Source organism: Scyliorhinus torazame, chromosome 15 (assembly GCF_047496885.1).
Source record: "Scyliorhinus torazame isolate Kashiwa2021f chromosome 15, sScyTor2.1, whole genome shotgun sequence".
Taxonomy (NCBI): Eukaryota; Metazoa; Chordata; class Chondrichthyes; order Carcharhiniformes; family Scyliorhinidae; genus Scyliorhinus; species Scyliorhinus torazame.
This window is the reverse complement of record NC_092721.1, coordinates 41,184,554-41,199,339: the sequence shown is the minus strand read 5'-3', so window position 1 is coordinate 41,199,339 and position 14,786 is coordinate 41,184,554.

Below are 14,786 nucleotides of genomic sequence, written 5' to 3'. Positions count from 1 at the left end.
CAATGCATAGAGTGCAAGAGCTGGGTGGTTATGCTAGAACAGTATAAAAGACTAATATGGCCACAGCTGAAGTACTGCATGTGCCCTTGTCACCATACCAAAGACAAAAATTTATGTGCATGAGAGAGGATACAGAAGAGATTTACGAGGATGTTGCCTGGGCTGGAGAATTTCTGTTACATGGAAAGATTAGATAGGCTAGGGTTGTTTCCTTTGGTGCTGAGATGACTTTGGAAAGGCATAATTGAAGTGTATAAAATTATGAGGGTTCTGAATAGAATGGCGAGGAAGGCCATATCCTCCTTGTTAGAGGGGTCCATTGCCAGGGATATGGATATAGGGTAAAAGTTATTAAGTGCAAAGGGAGATTTTGTTTTCACCCGAAGGGTGGTAGAGATCTGGGGCGAGATTCTCCACACCTGCGCCGGTTGGGAGAATCGCCTGGGCCGCCAAAATCTCTCGGGCCGCCGGTCCGATGCCCTCCCGCGATTCTCCCAAGCGGCGGGAACGGCCCCGTCGAGTTCCATGGGCCGCAGGCCGGAGAATCGCCGGAGACACGCAAAATGGCGATTCTCCGGCACCCCCGCTATTCTCAGGCCCGGATGGGCCAAGCGGCCAGCCCAAAACGGCGGGTTCCCCCCCGGCGTCGTCCACACCTGGTCGCAGCCATCGGGAACAGCGCGGGAACTACCACAAATGTGGCATGGCCCGCGATCGGTGCCCACCGATCGTTGGGCCGTCCTCTCTGAAGGAGGACCTCCTTCCTTCCACGGCCCCGCAAGATCCGTCCGCCATCTTCTTATGGGGCGGACTCAGAGAGGACGGCAACCACGCATGCGTGGGTTGGCGCCGGCCAACCCGCGCATGTGCGGGTGACGCCAGTTATGTGGCGCCGGCCGCGTCATCTATGCGGCGCCACCTTTACGCGGCGACAAGGCCTGGCGCGTGTAGATGACGCGGCCCCGATCCTAGCCCATTGTTGGGGCCTGAATCGGTCGGGATCGGGGCCGTTTCGCGCCGTCATGAACCTCAACGGCGTTCACGACGGTGTGGGCACTTCGGCGGGAGTGGATAATCCCGCCCAGAATATTAAAAAAGTACTTGGCTGTAACCTCCAAGGGTATGGACCAAGCGCTAGAAAGTGGGATTATGCTGAATGGCTATTTGTCAATTGGTACAGGTATGATGTGCCAATGACCTTCTTCTTTGTTGCAAATCAATTTTATGACTTCATGAGGAATAATTACTTAAAAGTGTTTTTATTGGGTTTTAACATCTTATAATTACACAATTCATAGGTTATATATTACAAAACTGTGCCAAAAAAGGACAATAACATGAGTAATAATTTGTTGTTTGTCATAAACCTTTAAGGTCCTCAGTTAATGATATTTTCTTGGGTCATGCAGGATTACATTAAAATTCCAATAGAAACAGGTCACTCGGACCAACAAATCCCCATTGTATCATCAATAATCCTAATCCCGTACGCCCACTTTAATCTCAGTGCCCTTCAATACCATTTCCTCCAAACACTTTTCTAAATATTGACTTTGGTCTCTGGTTTAATTAATAACTCTGCCAATACGGTAGCATTGTGGATAGCACAATTGCTTCACAGCTCTAGGGTCCCAGGTTCGATTCCGGCTTGGGTCACTGTCTGTGCGGAGTCTGCACATCCTCCCCGTGTGTGCGTGGGTTTCCTCCGGGTGCTCCGGTTTCCTTCTGTGGTCCAAAGATGTGCAGGTTAGGTGGATTGGCCATGATAAATTGCCCTTAGTGTCCAAAATTGCCCTGAGGATGGGGTTACTGTGTTATGGGGATAGGGTGGAGGTGTTGACCTTGAGTAGGGTGCTCTTTCCAAGAGCCGGTGCAGATTCGATGGGCCGAATGGCCTCCTTCTGCACTGTAAATTCTATGATGATCTATGAATCCTATGAATACATTCTACCGCCTAATATCCCCCTGTGTAAAACATTTCTCCTACTCTCCCTCCTCGATCAAAAGAATTGCTTGCACAGCAAGTAATGAACATGGGAGCACAATGTTACAAAGAGACATTGATAATTTGAGTGGGAAAAATTATGGCAGGTTGATAATTGTGAGTTTATCCATTTTGGACCAAAAACAGAATAGATTAAATAGTTAAAAGCTAGGAATCGTGGACATTCAAGAGGTTTAACGATCCACTTGAATAAGTCACAAAAATGGAGTCATCAATTACAAAAAAACAAATCAAATAGAAATTATTAGTGTTGAATATTGGCTTTTATATCTATGGGGCGAGTATCTAAAAGGAAGTAAGTTTTGTTCCAACTATGCAGAGCCCAGGTTCAATCACATCTGGAGTATTGTGTACATTTTGAAGTATTGCACTTTAAAATGATATATTGGCCTTTGAATGAGTGCAGACCAATTCACCAGAATGGTACCAGGATTGAAATTATGATTAGAGATTACATGAATTAGAATTGTATTCCCTGTAATTTAGATGGTTAAGAAGTGAGCTGATTGATTTTTTGGGGGTTCTAATGCAAATTTGTAGGTTCGATAGAAACTTTTTACAGTCATTGAGAGTTGAGGTGAAGGGACCATAAACCTAAACTCAAAGTTAGGCTGCTCAGAAGGCCAGTTAGGAAGGCACTTCCTCACAGAAATGTGGCAGAAGTATAAAACTCTCTTTCACAAAAAGCAGCAAAAAATCATATGGGGCGGGATTCTCCAGCTTACTAGCCACGTGTATCCCAGTGGCAGGAGGCGGTGGGCCACCTGCTGGTGGCAGGATTCTCTGTCCGCACTACAGTCAATGGGAATTCCTATTGAACTGACCACATGCCGCTAGAGAAACCCACAGGCAGGAGTGCTCTGCTTGCAACACTGGAGAATCCTGCCATCAGCGAACGGTCGGAGAATTCCGGCCTATTTTCAGATTGATAGAATATCTAACTGGTAGATGATAAGCAATAGGGAGTGTAAGGGTCCTTCCTGTTTATTCCCTTATTTACCCTTTCTTTCATTTGGCCATTATCACTTTTGACCCACGGATGATTAATTGACATGTGTCGTCAAGTCAAGCAGCAAAGGGGAGTGAGGAATTCGGAAGTTACAGGAGAAATATTCTGCTAGTCTCTGCTGGTTTGAGCAGGAGGCGTCAAACCTTTCAGCATCAGAGATGGAGATGGGGTGGGACTCAGTTTGATTGATTGGCTGGTGGCCAATGAAGTGGCCAATAAGCCATACAATACCCAGGAACAGGTGGTGGTTAGACACTATCCAAGTGGAATGATTTTTAGAGTCTCAAGGAGCTCAGTTTGACTCCTCAAAGCACAGGGAGGAGGACCCACTCACTCTCCTCTGTGTTTTCTCCAGAAAGACTACGAATGCTGGATTTTTGAAACAGCAGGGGATCTTAATGAATGAATGTATAGGAAAACGTGTACAGGCTGAAAACAAAGACCAAGACCCTCTCTCTCTCCAGAAACGCTGTGGGTGCTGTATTTTTGAAACTACAGAGACCTGCGGCGGAATTCTCCAGAAACGACGCGATGTCCGCCGACTGGCGCCCAAAATGGCGCCAATCAGACGGGCATAGCACCGCCCCAAAGGTGCGGAATGTTCCGCATCTTTGGGGGCCGAGCCCCAACATTGAGGGGCTAGGCCAACGCCGGAGGAATTTCCGCCCCGCCAGCTGGCGGAAACGGCCTTTGTTGCCCCGCCAGCTGGCGCGGAAATGACATCTCCGGGCGGCTCATGCGCGGGAGCGTCAGCAGCCGCCGACAGTCTCCCACGCATGCGCAGTGGAGGGAGTCTCTTCCACCTCCGCCATGGTGGAGACCGTGGCGGAGGCGGAAGGGAAAGAGTGCCCCCACGGCACAGGCCCGCCCGTGGATCGGTGGGCCCCGATCGCGGGCCAGACCACGGTGGGGGCACCCCACGGGGTCAGAGCACCCCGCGCCCCCCCAAGGACCCCGGAGCCCGCCCACGCCGCCTTGTCCCGCCGGGAAGGTAGGTGATTTAATTTACGCCGGTGGGGCAGGCAATTTATCGGCGTGACTTCGGCCCAGCCGGGCCGGAGAATCGAGCGGGGGGGGGGGGCCCGCCAACCGGCGCGGCGTGATTCCCGCCCTCACCGAATCTCCGGTGCCGGAGACTTCGGCAACCGGCGGGGGCGGGATTCACGCCAGCCCCCGGCGATTCTCCGACCCGGCGGGGGGTCGGAGAATGTCGCCCCTGATTTTGATTTGGCAGAGTGGACTGGGAGCAGAAACTTTTAGGTAAATCTGTGACAGAACAGTGGGGACACATGCAAGAAGGAAATAGGGAGAGTTCAGGGCCAACATCTTCCAATCAAGAAAAAGTGTGGGACCAATAAATCCAGTGAACACTAGATAGTGAGGGATATGTAACATTGGATAAGGGGAAAGATCTGCTTATGGCAGATTCAAGGGCTCGAAACAGCAGGAGCCCTAGAGGCATATAGAACGTGCCAGATAGAACTTAAAAAGGAAATCAGGAGAGCAAAAAGGGGACATGGAAGGATACCAGCTGGTAAAATAACGGAAAATCCTAAGTTATTTTCAAATTCATCAAGGGTAAAATGATAACTAGGGAAAGACTAGGGCCCAGTCAAGACCACAGTGGTAATTTGTGTGTGGAGCTGGAGATGTAGGTAAGGTTCCAAATGAAGACTTTGTGTCAGTGTTCACTCATGAGAGGGACAGTGTGGGTATAGAAATCAGAGGGAAGGTTTGTGATAAAATTTAAAAGATTCACAAAGACAGCGAGGAGGTTCTGAGGTCTGGCTGGCTTAAAAGTAGACACATTTCCAGGGCCAGATGAAATGTATCCCAGACTGTTGAGTGAGGCAAATGAGGAAATAGTAGGGGCACTGGCAATAATTTTCAATTCTTCTCTGGGCACAGGAGAGATGCTGGAGGACTGGAGGCTAGCTAATGTGGCACCATTATTCAAGAAGGAAGGAAGGGATAAACCAGGAAACGACAGGCCAGTCAGTCTAACCTCAGCGGTGGGAAAACGCTGGGAAGCAATTCTGAGATTCAGAATGAACCTGCATTTGGAGAGGCAGAGATTAATCAAGAACAGTCAGCATGGCAGCACGGGGACGCAGTAGTTAGCACTGCTGCCGCACAACGCCGAGGTCCCAGGTTCGATCCCGGCTCTGGGTCACTGTCCGTGTGGAGTTTACACATTCTCCCTGTGTTTGCGTGGGTTTCGCCCCCACAACCCAAAGATGTGCAGGGTAGGTGGATTGGCCACGCTAAATTGCCCTTTAATTGGAAAAAATGAATTGGGCACTATACATTTATTTAAAAAAAAGAAGACTCAGCATGGTTTTGTTACAGGGAGGACATGCCTAACCAATTTGATAGAATTTTTGAAAGAGGTGTCCAGGTATATAGATGAGGGAAATGCATTTGACATAGTCTACTTGGACTTCAGCAAGGGTTTTGGTAAGCTCCAACATGGGAGACTGAGAGCGAAGATAAGAGCCCATGGGGTCCAAGGAAATTTGTCCAATGTGATCCAAAATTGGCTGAGTGGCAGGAAGTCAGGATTGATGGTCAAGGGGTGTTTTTCTGACTGGAAGCCTGTGTCCAGTGGGGACCCACAGAGGTCAGTGTTGGAGCCCTTGTTTGTGGTTTATCAAAATGATTTAGATATGAACGTAGGAGGGTTGATCAGTAAGTTTGCAGATGATACAAAAATTGGTTGGGTGTTAAACAGTCAGGAGGTTAGCCTTTGATTACAGGAGGATATAGACAGGCTGGTCAGATGGGCTGATCACTGGTAAATGCCATTCAGTCCGGATAAGTGTGGGATGATGGACTTGGGTAGGATAAACCAGGCAAGGTAATACATGATAAATGGCAGGACCCTGGGAAGCACTGAGCATCAGAGGGACCTTGGTGTGCATGTACACTGGTCCCTTAAGTTAGCAGAGCAGGTGGATGCAGTGGTTAAGAAGGCATGTGGTATACTTGCCTTTATTAGCCGAGGCATGGAGTTTAACAGCAGGGAGGTTATGTTGGAATTGTACAAAATATTGGTTAGGCCACAGCTAGAGTATTGTGCGCAGTTCTGGAATCCACATTATTGGAGGGATGTCATAGCACTGGAAAGGGTGCATAGAAGATTTACCTGGAGGTTGCCTGGGCTGGATAGTTTTAGTTACAAAGAGTGTTTGAATAGACTTTGATTGTTTTCCTAATTTCTGCAGGGGAGTAGGGGTCCTATGTAGTCTATCTGCAAATTCGTCCAGGGGCCATTAACGGGGTGGGTGTGACTAAGCTGAGCCTTTTTTGCATATCTGTCCAGATTGTCCTGGGCGCAGATCAAGCAATTTTCTATGTAGTGAGTGACATCGGCTTTTAAATCAGGCTACCAGCAGAGCGGTCTGAAGTGGGCTAGGGTGGGTTCAATGCCTTGGTGTCCATGATTGTCATGGAACTGACAAATAATCTGGTTCCTGTCCTGGCTGGGAACTACATAAATGCCTTCTTTTAAAATCACACCGTCGTGTGTGGTGATTACGTTTTTAAACTTGTCATACGGGGCTGGGAAGGTTCCTTTTAAAACTTCACTGAGTTTTTCATCCTCCTTCTGTGCCTTTGCTAGATCCTGAATGTTGGTCTCTGAGACCTGAACCGCGTGTACTGGGGTGCTCTCGGGGGGGAGGGGTTCCAAAAGTAACCATGCCTGGAACCTGCCTTCGCTAGGGCGTCTGCTTTAACGTTACCAGGGGGGGAAGACTGCGAACCTTAATTTTGCCATATTTCCTATTTTGGCTGTCCCTAGGATATGTTGGAGTAATGGGGCTCAGGGTAGGGGCTTTCCGTCTGCGGAAACAAATCCTCTAGTTTCCCACAGGGGTAGGAATTCCGTCAAACTATTACAGACATACAAGCTGTCCGAATAGATGTCTGCTGGGGTCGGGAATGAGTCAGGGTGGTCTACAATATAAGCGATTGCTGCCAGTTCTGCTGCCTGTGAGCCTAAGTGTCCTGGCAACTTGAATCAAATCTCATCTAGGGTGCGTCCCTGCGCGCCCTCTACATAAATGCCGCAACCGGGAATTCTCTTTCCGTTCAAAACTGCCATTCACATAAATTTTCAGGGGTGCGCACGTGTCTGTGGGCTGGGGTCTCTGGGGTGTATTATTTGTTTTCCTGGGAGGTGTCTTAGGTATAAATGGGCCTGTGTTGTGTTTTGTGGTGATGATCTCACACTCATGAGGGGTTCCTGCATATTGTAAATTATCGGCTCGGAAGGTGTGGGTCTTGGTTCTTTTAACTGAAATGACCCGTCCCTGTAAAAGAAGGGTCCAACGGGCTGCGCGGATTTGGCTGACTGTGCCATCTTTAAGTCGACCATCTAATAATAGCTGTGATGGGGTGTGTTCAGTGAGAATTGTGATGGGGTTGAGTCCTGTAATGTAGGCGAAGTACTGTACTGGCCAAAAAACTGCGAGCAGGTGCCTTTCGCAGGCAGAAAATCCTTGCTCGACAGGATCTAACAAGCGTGAGGGACCTGTAATATTTACCAAGCCAGCTATTTTGCCACAGTCGTGCTTGTGCTGTGCAAATGCTGCTTTGTGTTGCTGCAGGTCTTCCCTGACCTGTTTGTCCTGACTAATGGCTTGAGGATCGAACCAGACGTCTCCTACTGAGCTAATCCTGTTTTCATAGTCTCTAACTGTTAGCGTGGTGGGGGCTCATGCTGCCTTTGCCATTCTCCAAACACATTTATTAACTGGATCAAAAGAGAGGTTGTGGGAGCTCATAAAATCGATTCCTAGGATATGTTCAGCTGTCTGGGGTAGATCGACCAAAACTATGGGATGTTTAGTTGTAATGTTCCCTATTTGTATCGCTACAGGGGCTGTGATGTGTCCTTGTTGTAAATGACCTGTGAAGCCGCTGAGTGTGATGGTGTCTGTTGTGGGCCACGTGTCTCGCTGAAATATCGTGGAGGAATTGAGTGTGGTGCGGGACCCTCCTGTGTCCCAAAGAAATTCTACGGGGTGTCTCCGAACATTGCCTGCTACGATCGGTCTACCGGGTTTGTCCCAAAAGGTGTCGCAGACCCAAGTTTGGGAGCCCAAACACCGTCAGTCGGTGCCGTTCATGTCTGCGTTCTCTGAACGGGAGCTAACGCTATGGATTGGCTTTGCCCTATTCTTATTTAGGGTGCCTGTCTGTTGGTTTCTCTGCTGCTTTTGGGGCGCATTGCACTCTCGTGCAAAGTGTCCTCATTGTTTACAGTTGTAACATTCCTGGGATTTTGGCTGTTGTGGGCTGTTCCTGCCCTCATTTACCCATGCGAGGTTCTGGTGCACTTTAACTGGATTCATATCTGCCTGCTCTTCCTCGGATTTTGCAAATGCGGTTTTGCCTTGGACTGATTGTTTCCAAGCACGGGACAATCTCTTCAAAACCCATTTCTCATTGTGGGCCTCGTCTAAGGGGTTGTACTTTGCACAAGCTCTCTGTCCTGCCTCTGTCGCATGAGAGACTAGGATTCAAGTCCATTTGGCCATATTATCTGGGGACAAATTGGCACGGGCTAACTCTCCGAAAACTGCTGTGAAATGTATCCACCAGCATCCAGCAAACGCTGTGGGGTGCTCTGTCCTCTTTTGCCTACACTTATTTAGGCTTTCTACGGGGTCTCCTCTGTTATAGCCGATCGCATCTAGGATCGCTGTGTGCGTCTCTTGGAGTGTGCCTCCTCCTACATCCTGTGGGTCAGGAAGGGCTGCCACGACTGAAGGGTCGAGGCTTAAAACTGCCCAGGCCGTACATGGTAGCCTGCTGTTTAACTCTTGTGAAAAACTGGTGGACGTCTGATATGGGAAGGAATGGTGTAATTTTTCCACACGCGTCCTGTAATTGGGTCATGCTTAACGGGGTTGTATACAGGAAATCTGCGTCTCCTTCTGCTGCGGCCCTGCGATGTGTGGTTACAGGGTTCATGGGGGTGTGTTCTGCCTGTTCAGTCGGGGGTTGGGGTGCTTTTCTCTTTTGGGGTTTTTCTTGTGTACGTGTCCCATGTATGTATCTGTGGGCAGTTTCATTTAACTCCTGCCAATCGGGTCGTTTTTCTGGTCTAATTGGGGTCCAAACGTATTTTGAAAAACATTCTAGACAGAAAGCAGAGATTGCAATTCTGTAATTTGCTTCCGGCACTTTGCGTGGTCTACCGAGCTCTGCCTTTGTTCCGTCGTGGAAGTGTGGAGCGCTCGTAGGGCTGCTTTCAAATCATTGCACTGTTTCTGCAATTTCTCTACCTGTTGCTCGGTTTCTTGTCTTACCAAGACCGCACGTTGCGTGTCTTGGTAGGCCTTATCATATTGTGTCTGAAAACTACTCAAATGGGCGTGACAAGACTGGTGTGCCATCTTGGCATCATCCACCTCTCTGTCCCTCGCTGCTAACTGTTCTCTCAAATCTTTATTCTCTTTCTCAAACTCGCTCACATCTCCCTCACTATTTCTGTCTCTCTCCTCAATCTCTCTAAGGAACGTCCTAAAGACCTCCTCTGTGCCTCGCAATTGTGGTAAGCAGGACACGATTTCCATCGGCTTGCGAGCTTTCCCCAAGCTCTTCTTGTGGATCTCTGATAGGTTCTCCCACCAAGTATGTCCTATACTCCTGGGACCTGTTTCGTCATTCGCACAGAATTTGCTCCAAAGGGCCCATCCTTTCCCTTTGAGGTAATTTCTGATTTCCTCTTCCCATACGGGACACTGTCCTACTCCACTGGTCACTGCGACCTCAAATCCCTGGGGGTTCATAAGGCATTCCATTGCCTTCATTGCCATTTTCTCTATCTGGGTTCTCTACTGAATTTGGAACATGAGGTGATAAAGTGGTGATGTAAACATGGATACGGCTTACGATAATTTCCGGCCTACAAATCTCCCAACAGTTTTACGCAACAAAATCTCTCAGGTTTACCTTATATCCCTGTTAATACGCATGCATTAACACACTTCCGAATCTTGGAGGTTTGATCAGTATTGTTCTTATGCTTGTGATTTTTCTGTTTCCAATTGGATTCCAGTTCACATTTTGGGTTCTCTCGGAATGGTTAGGCCACTTCTAAGTCGGGTCCCGGCGGAGTCGCCAGTAAATATTGCTAATTGTGTTTCTCTTAATTTGGCTCTGAAGATGGCGGCCAATATGGTCGCCTTCCTTAATTCTAATTACGTTTGCTCTAGAGTCGCCAGGTATCTTTCGATACCGCCACAAGGTTCAAAACCAAATACTGATCAAAGATTCGATACACTAGTTAGTAAGTTCAAACTCAATGCTCAATTATTTACACACACAGTCAAATATACCCATGCATAAAACTCTACAAACTAAACTATCACTACTGCTAAAAGCCTATACTTAGCTTTGGGCGCCCACTCAGTTAGAGGAACAATGGCCGTTGTTCGGTTCTGAGGCTGCTGAGGTCAAATTGGTGTGGAATAACAGCTAGGAGCGTCTGTCTCGTAGCGTGCATTGACCTTGGACTTACTTGTTCTGATGTTGCTGTTAGGCAGGTCTCTCCTTGGTGAGAGCCGGGGCCGCAAGAGAGCGATTCTCTCTTGGGGGATTCTTCTTATACTCAAAAGGGGCTTTGCGTGCTTTTGGGCGGGCCTTGAACTTGGCCCCAATTAATTGGGCTCTTTCCCAATCGTTCCTAACAATTTCCTCCAATAGAGGGGTGGGTGCCCTGATGGCTGGGCGTGTCCTAGGTGGCCGTTGGCCTGCTTTGTTCTGGTCTCCTCTGGCGCCGTGGTGTCTGTCTTGGTATTGTTTACTTAAATGTTACCTTTTGTCCCCGGGGAAGGCTCATTAATATGGTAATCATAGAATTTATCATAGAATTTACAGTGCAGAAGGAGGCCATTCGGCCCATCGAGTCTGCACCGGCTCTTGGAAAGAGCACCCTACCCAAGGTCAACACCTGCACTTTATCCTTATAACCTAGTAACCCCACCAAACACTAAGGGCAATTTTGGACACTAAGGGCAATTTATCATGGCCAATCCACCTAATCTGCACATCTTTGGACTGTAATGGTTTTGCAGTATTGGTCTTGTCTGGGAGCTACGGCTCCAATCAACAGACACACCCTGCACCTGCTTTCTTTCTCAGTACTGTCCATTTTCCCTGCTATCTTTGCAAAGTATCCATGAAAGCAGACCAAGGCAGGACAGCAGCACGGTTCAATTCCCGTAACAGCCTCCCCGAACAGGCGCAGGAATGTGGTGACTAGGGGCTTTTCACAGTAACTTCATTTGAAGCCTACTTGTGACAATAAGTGACTTACATTACATTACATAACATTTTGTAATCGGGAAGTGGCCATCCCAGATGGCTACACCTTGGAATAGAGGAGACTGAGGGAGAACATGATTGAGATGTATAAAATAATGAGGGGCAGAGATAGAGTAGACAGGAACCAATCTGTCCCCTTGGTGGAGGGGGTCAATGAGCAGGGGGAATAAATTTAAGGTAAGGGCAGGAGATTAAGGGTGTGAGGAAAAACGTTTTTTACCCAGAGGGTGGTGGGAGTATGGAATTTGTTGCCTGAAAGGGTGGTGGAGGCAAAGACCCTCATAACATTTAAGAAGTATTTAGATGTGCACTTGTGGTCCCAGGGCAAGCAAAGCTGTGCACCATGTGCTGGTAAATGGGATTTGAATGGTTCGAAAGCTGCTTTTTACCAGCGCAGATGGGATGGGCTGAAGGGCCTTTTCAGTGCTATATGATTCTATGACTATGAAGGAATCTATGGTGAAAAACCTTGAACTGAAAGCAAAGTTTGAAGAGGAGTAAGGTGCTGGAAATCACTACCTGAAACAAAGATGATTTCTCCCTTCTACTTGTGATTTTTACCCCTTTCTTCCCCTCTGTGTTTGTGTGTCTTGTGAGGGTGTGTGAATGTAGAGGGTGGGGGCAAGTTAAAGTGGGGAATTAGGAATTAAATAATTGTTAACCAGTTATATTTGCTGCATATTGTCTTGTTGTTCTTGATATAAATAAACAGTAATTGTGTTCAAACTTACAAACCTGATGACTGTAATTATTAGACAGTCAAAAGCCAAACACTTTGGGTAGTTTTCTCAGAATTACTGGTTAATTCAATTGTGTTGTGACTCTGGGTCAAGTGGGGCTGAAATTTACCACGCACTAGCCCAGGGTATTGTAACAGGAGACATAGCAGATGGGATATTAATCAACCTTGATTTTAATGTTCAGCTGAAATGGTTAGAGGGACTTAATGACCTACTTTTGTTATTATGTTCTCAAATGCGATTGTATATCCATGTCCATTTATTCTAAATAGCTAAATCTCTGAGGACGGTCTGTTTTTTAAATTCTATTTCTTCATAAAATTCCCCCTTAAGGTTCTTGTATTAATGAAAATAGTCACAATTTCAAGCTTTCTTTGCATTTGCCTCACCTCAAATCAGCTAACATTCCAATGAATCTGGACTTCATCCTCGCTATTGCATTCTGATCCATAAGATTGAAGTGGACGTGGAACTTTAATTGCGATCTTACTCAAGCTTTATAGAAATGCACCGTTACGTCTGGATATTTTTATTGTCTCTTGCTACATTACCTAGTGCAGCACTATTTTTACAATCGCTTCAACGACTTAATGTTTTATAAATGTGAAACAGCAGCTCCCTCTGCTCTTCCTCATTACCCAGTTTTCCTCCATTCATAATAGTTATTACTTTTATTTTCTTAAACTAAAGAAAACATCCCACATTTGCAAGCTCAGAATTCCATTTTCCCATATCACTGAACGATCCACATCCCAATGGCAGCTTCCTTTGCTGTTCAGAATTATTTTTGATGCCACCTGTTGTTGTATTTTCTTTTACAAAATTGGATACCAATCCCTCGAGTCCTTTATTCAAATTATTGATGTTCACAGTAAGCAGAAGCAGTCTCAGAAGACTCTCCGCATCACATTCTGTCCATTTCCATGCATCTGAAGAAAAAGAAAAAACTGTCCTCAACTCTGACTCTTTGTTTCCCCCTTTCTACTTAATTTCTTTCTGGTTCTTTGGGTTCCCAAATATTCCACATCTCTTAACCTTGTCCAATAGTTTGACATGCAATATCTTGTCTCGGTTATTCAGCTGGAAATTCAGCTACCCCACCCTTATTGCAAATCACCTTTTTTCAAATTTGTTCATGGGATGTGGGTGTTGCAGGCTGGGCCAGCATTTATTGCCCATCCCTAATTGCCCTTGAGGGGGCAGTTAAGATTCAACTACATTGCTTTGGACCTGGAGTCACATGCAGACAAGACCAGGTAAGGACACCAGATTTCCTTCCCTGAAGGAGATTAATGAACCAAACGAGTTTTTACGACAATCGACAATGGTTTCATGGTCAGCATTAGACTTTTAATTCCAAATTTTTTTTATTGAATTCAAATTTCACCATCTGCAGTGACGGGATTTGAACCTGGATCCCCAGAGCATTACTCTGGGTCTCTGGTTTATGAGCCCAGGTACAATACCACTATGCCACCTCCTCCCGTATTCAAAGTTTAGCTGCGACCCCTCAACCAAAAAGCAATTTGGTGTATTAGGCACTTTTGTGGAATTCACTTCTTCTTTCGGTGCAAGATTGGAGGGCCAAAGGGCCTGTTCCTGTGCTGTACTTTTCTTTGTATACCTTGAAATATAAGTATTCATCCCTCTGCTATTTCTTCCCTTAATTACCTCAGGATGATTCACTTTATCCCATTAGGACACAACACTTTGTCCCATTTTACCAGAAATAACGTCTTGAAAATTTCCCTTTTTAAAAAATAATTTCCATCTTTTATTTAATGAATTAGTGGCAGCACGGTAGCACATTGGTTAGTACTGCTGCCTAACAGCACCAGGGATCTGGGTTCGATTCCCACCTTGGGTGATTGTCTGTGTGGAGTTTGCACTTTCTCCATGTGTCTGTGTGGGTTTCCTTCGGGTGCTCCAGTTTCCCCCCACAGTCGAAAGATGTGTAGGTCAGGTGAATTGGGTATGCTAAATTGGCCCGAGGTGGGCTTATGGGGATAGTGAGGGATTTGGGCCTTGGAGGGTGCTCTTTCAGAGGGTTGTATAGTCCTTGATAGGCCGTATGGTGTCCTTCTACACTGTAGGGATTCTATTCTATGATTCAATTAAGGATTTACTTTCTCCTCAATATTATTCTTTTCAGTCAATACTGAAGCTGCGTTCTTGATACTTAATTCTAAATTACCTGATGGTTTTCCCAATTCTAATGGTCCCCCTCACATTTAACAACTGTTCCATAACTGTTGATATTTACAGAATATTTTTCGAGATTTCCGACATATGTTCCCACCTTCCTTCCCTGATCCTATTCTTAAACTCTTAGCTTATTTCCTTGAATTCTCTCTTTTTCGTAAGTATATCACAAATGTGAGACTTTATAAAATGGTCCTACTTTAAAATCATTCCTTTAATTTAAAGTGAAATAGAATGTCCTCATTCTAAAAATTATTTCACAGGCTGTGGGCATCAAGGGTTGGTCCAGCACTTATTGCCCACCCGTAACTGTCCTTGCGAAGGTGCTGGTGAGCTGCCTTTGTGAACCTGCTGCAATCCATGTTTTGTAGGAACATCTACAGTGCTGTTAGGAAGGGAGTTCAAAGTGTTTGACCCGGCAACAGTGAAGGAACAGTGATGTTGTTCCAAGTCAGGATGGTGTGTGTGGTTTGGAAGGGAAATTGCAGGTGGT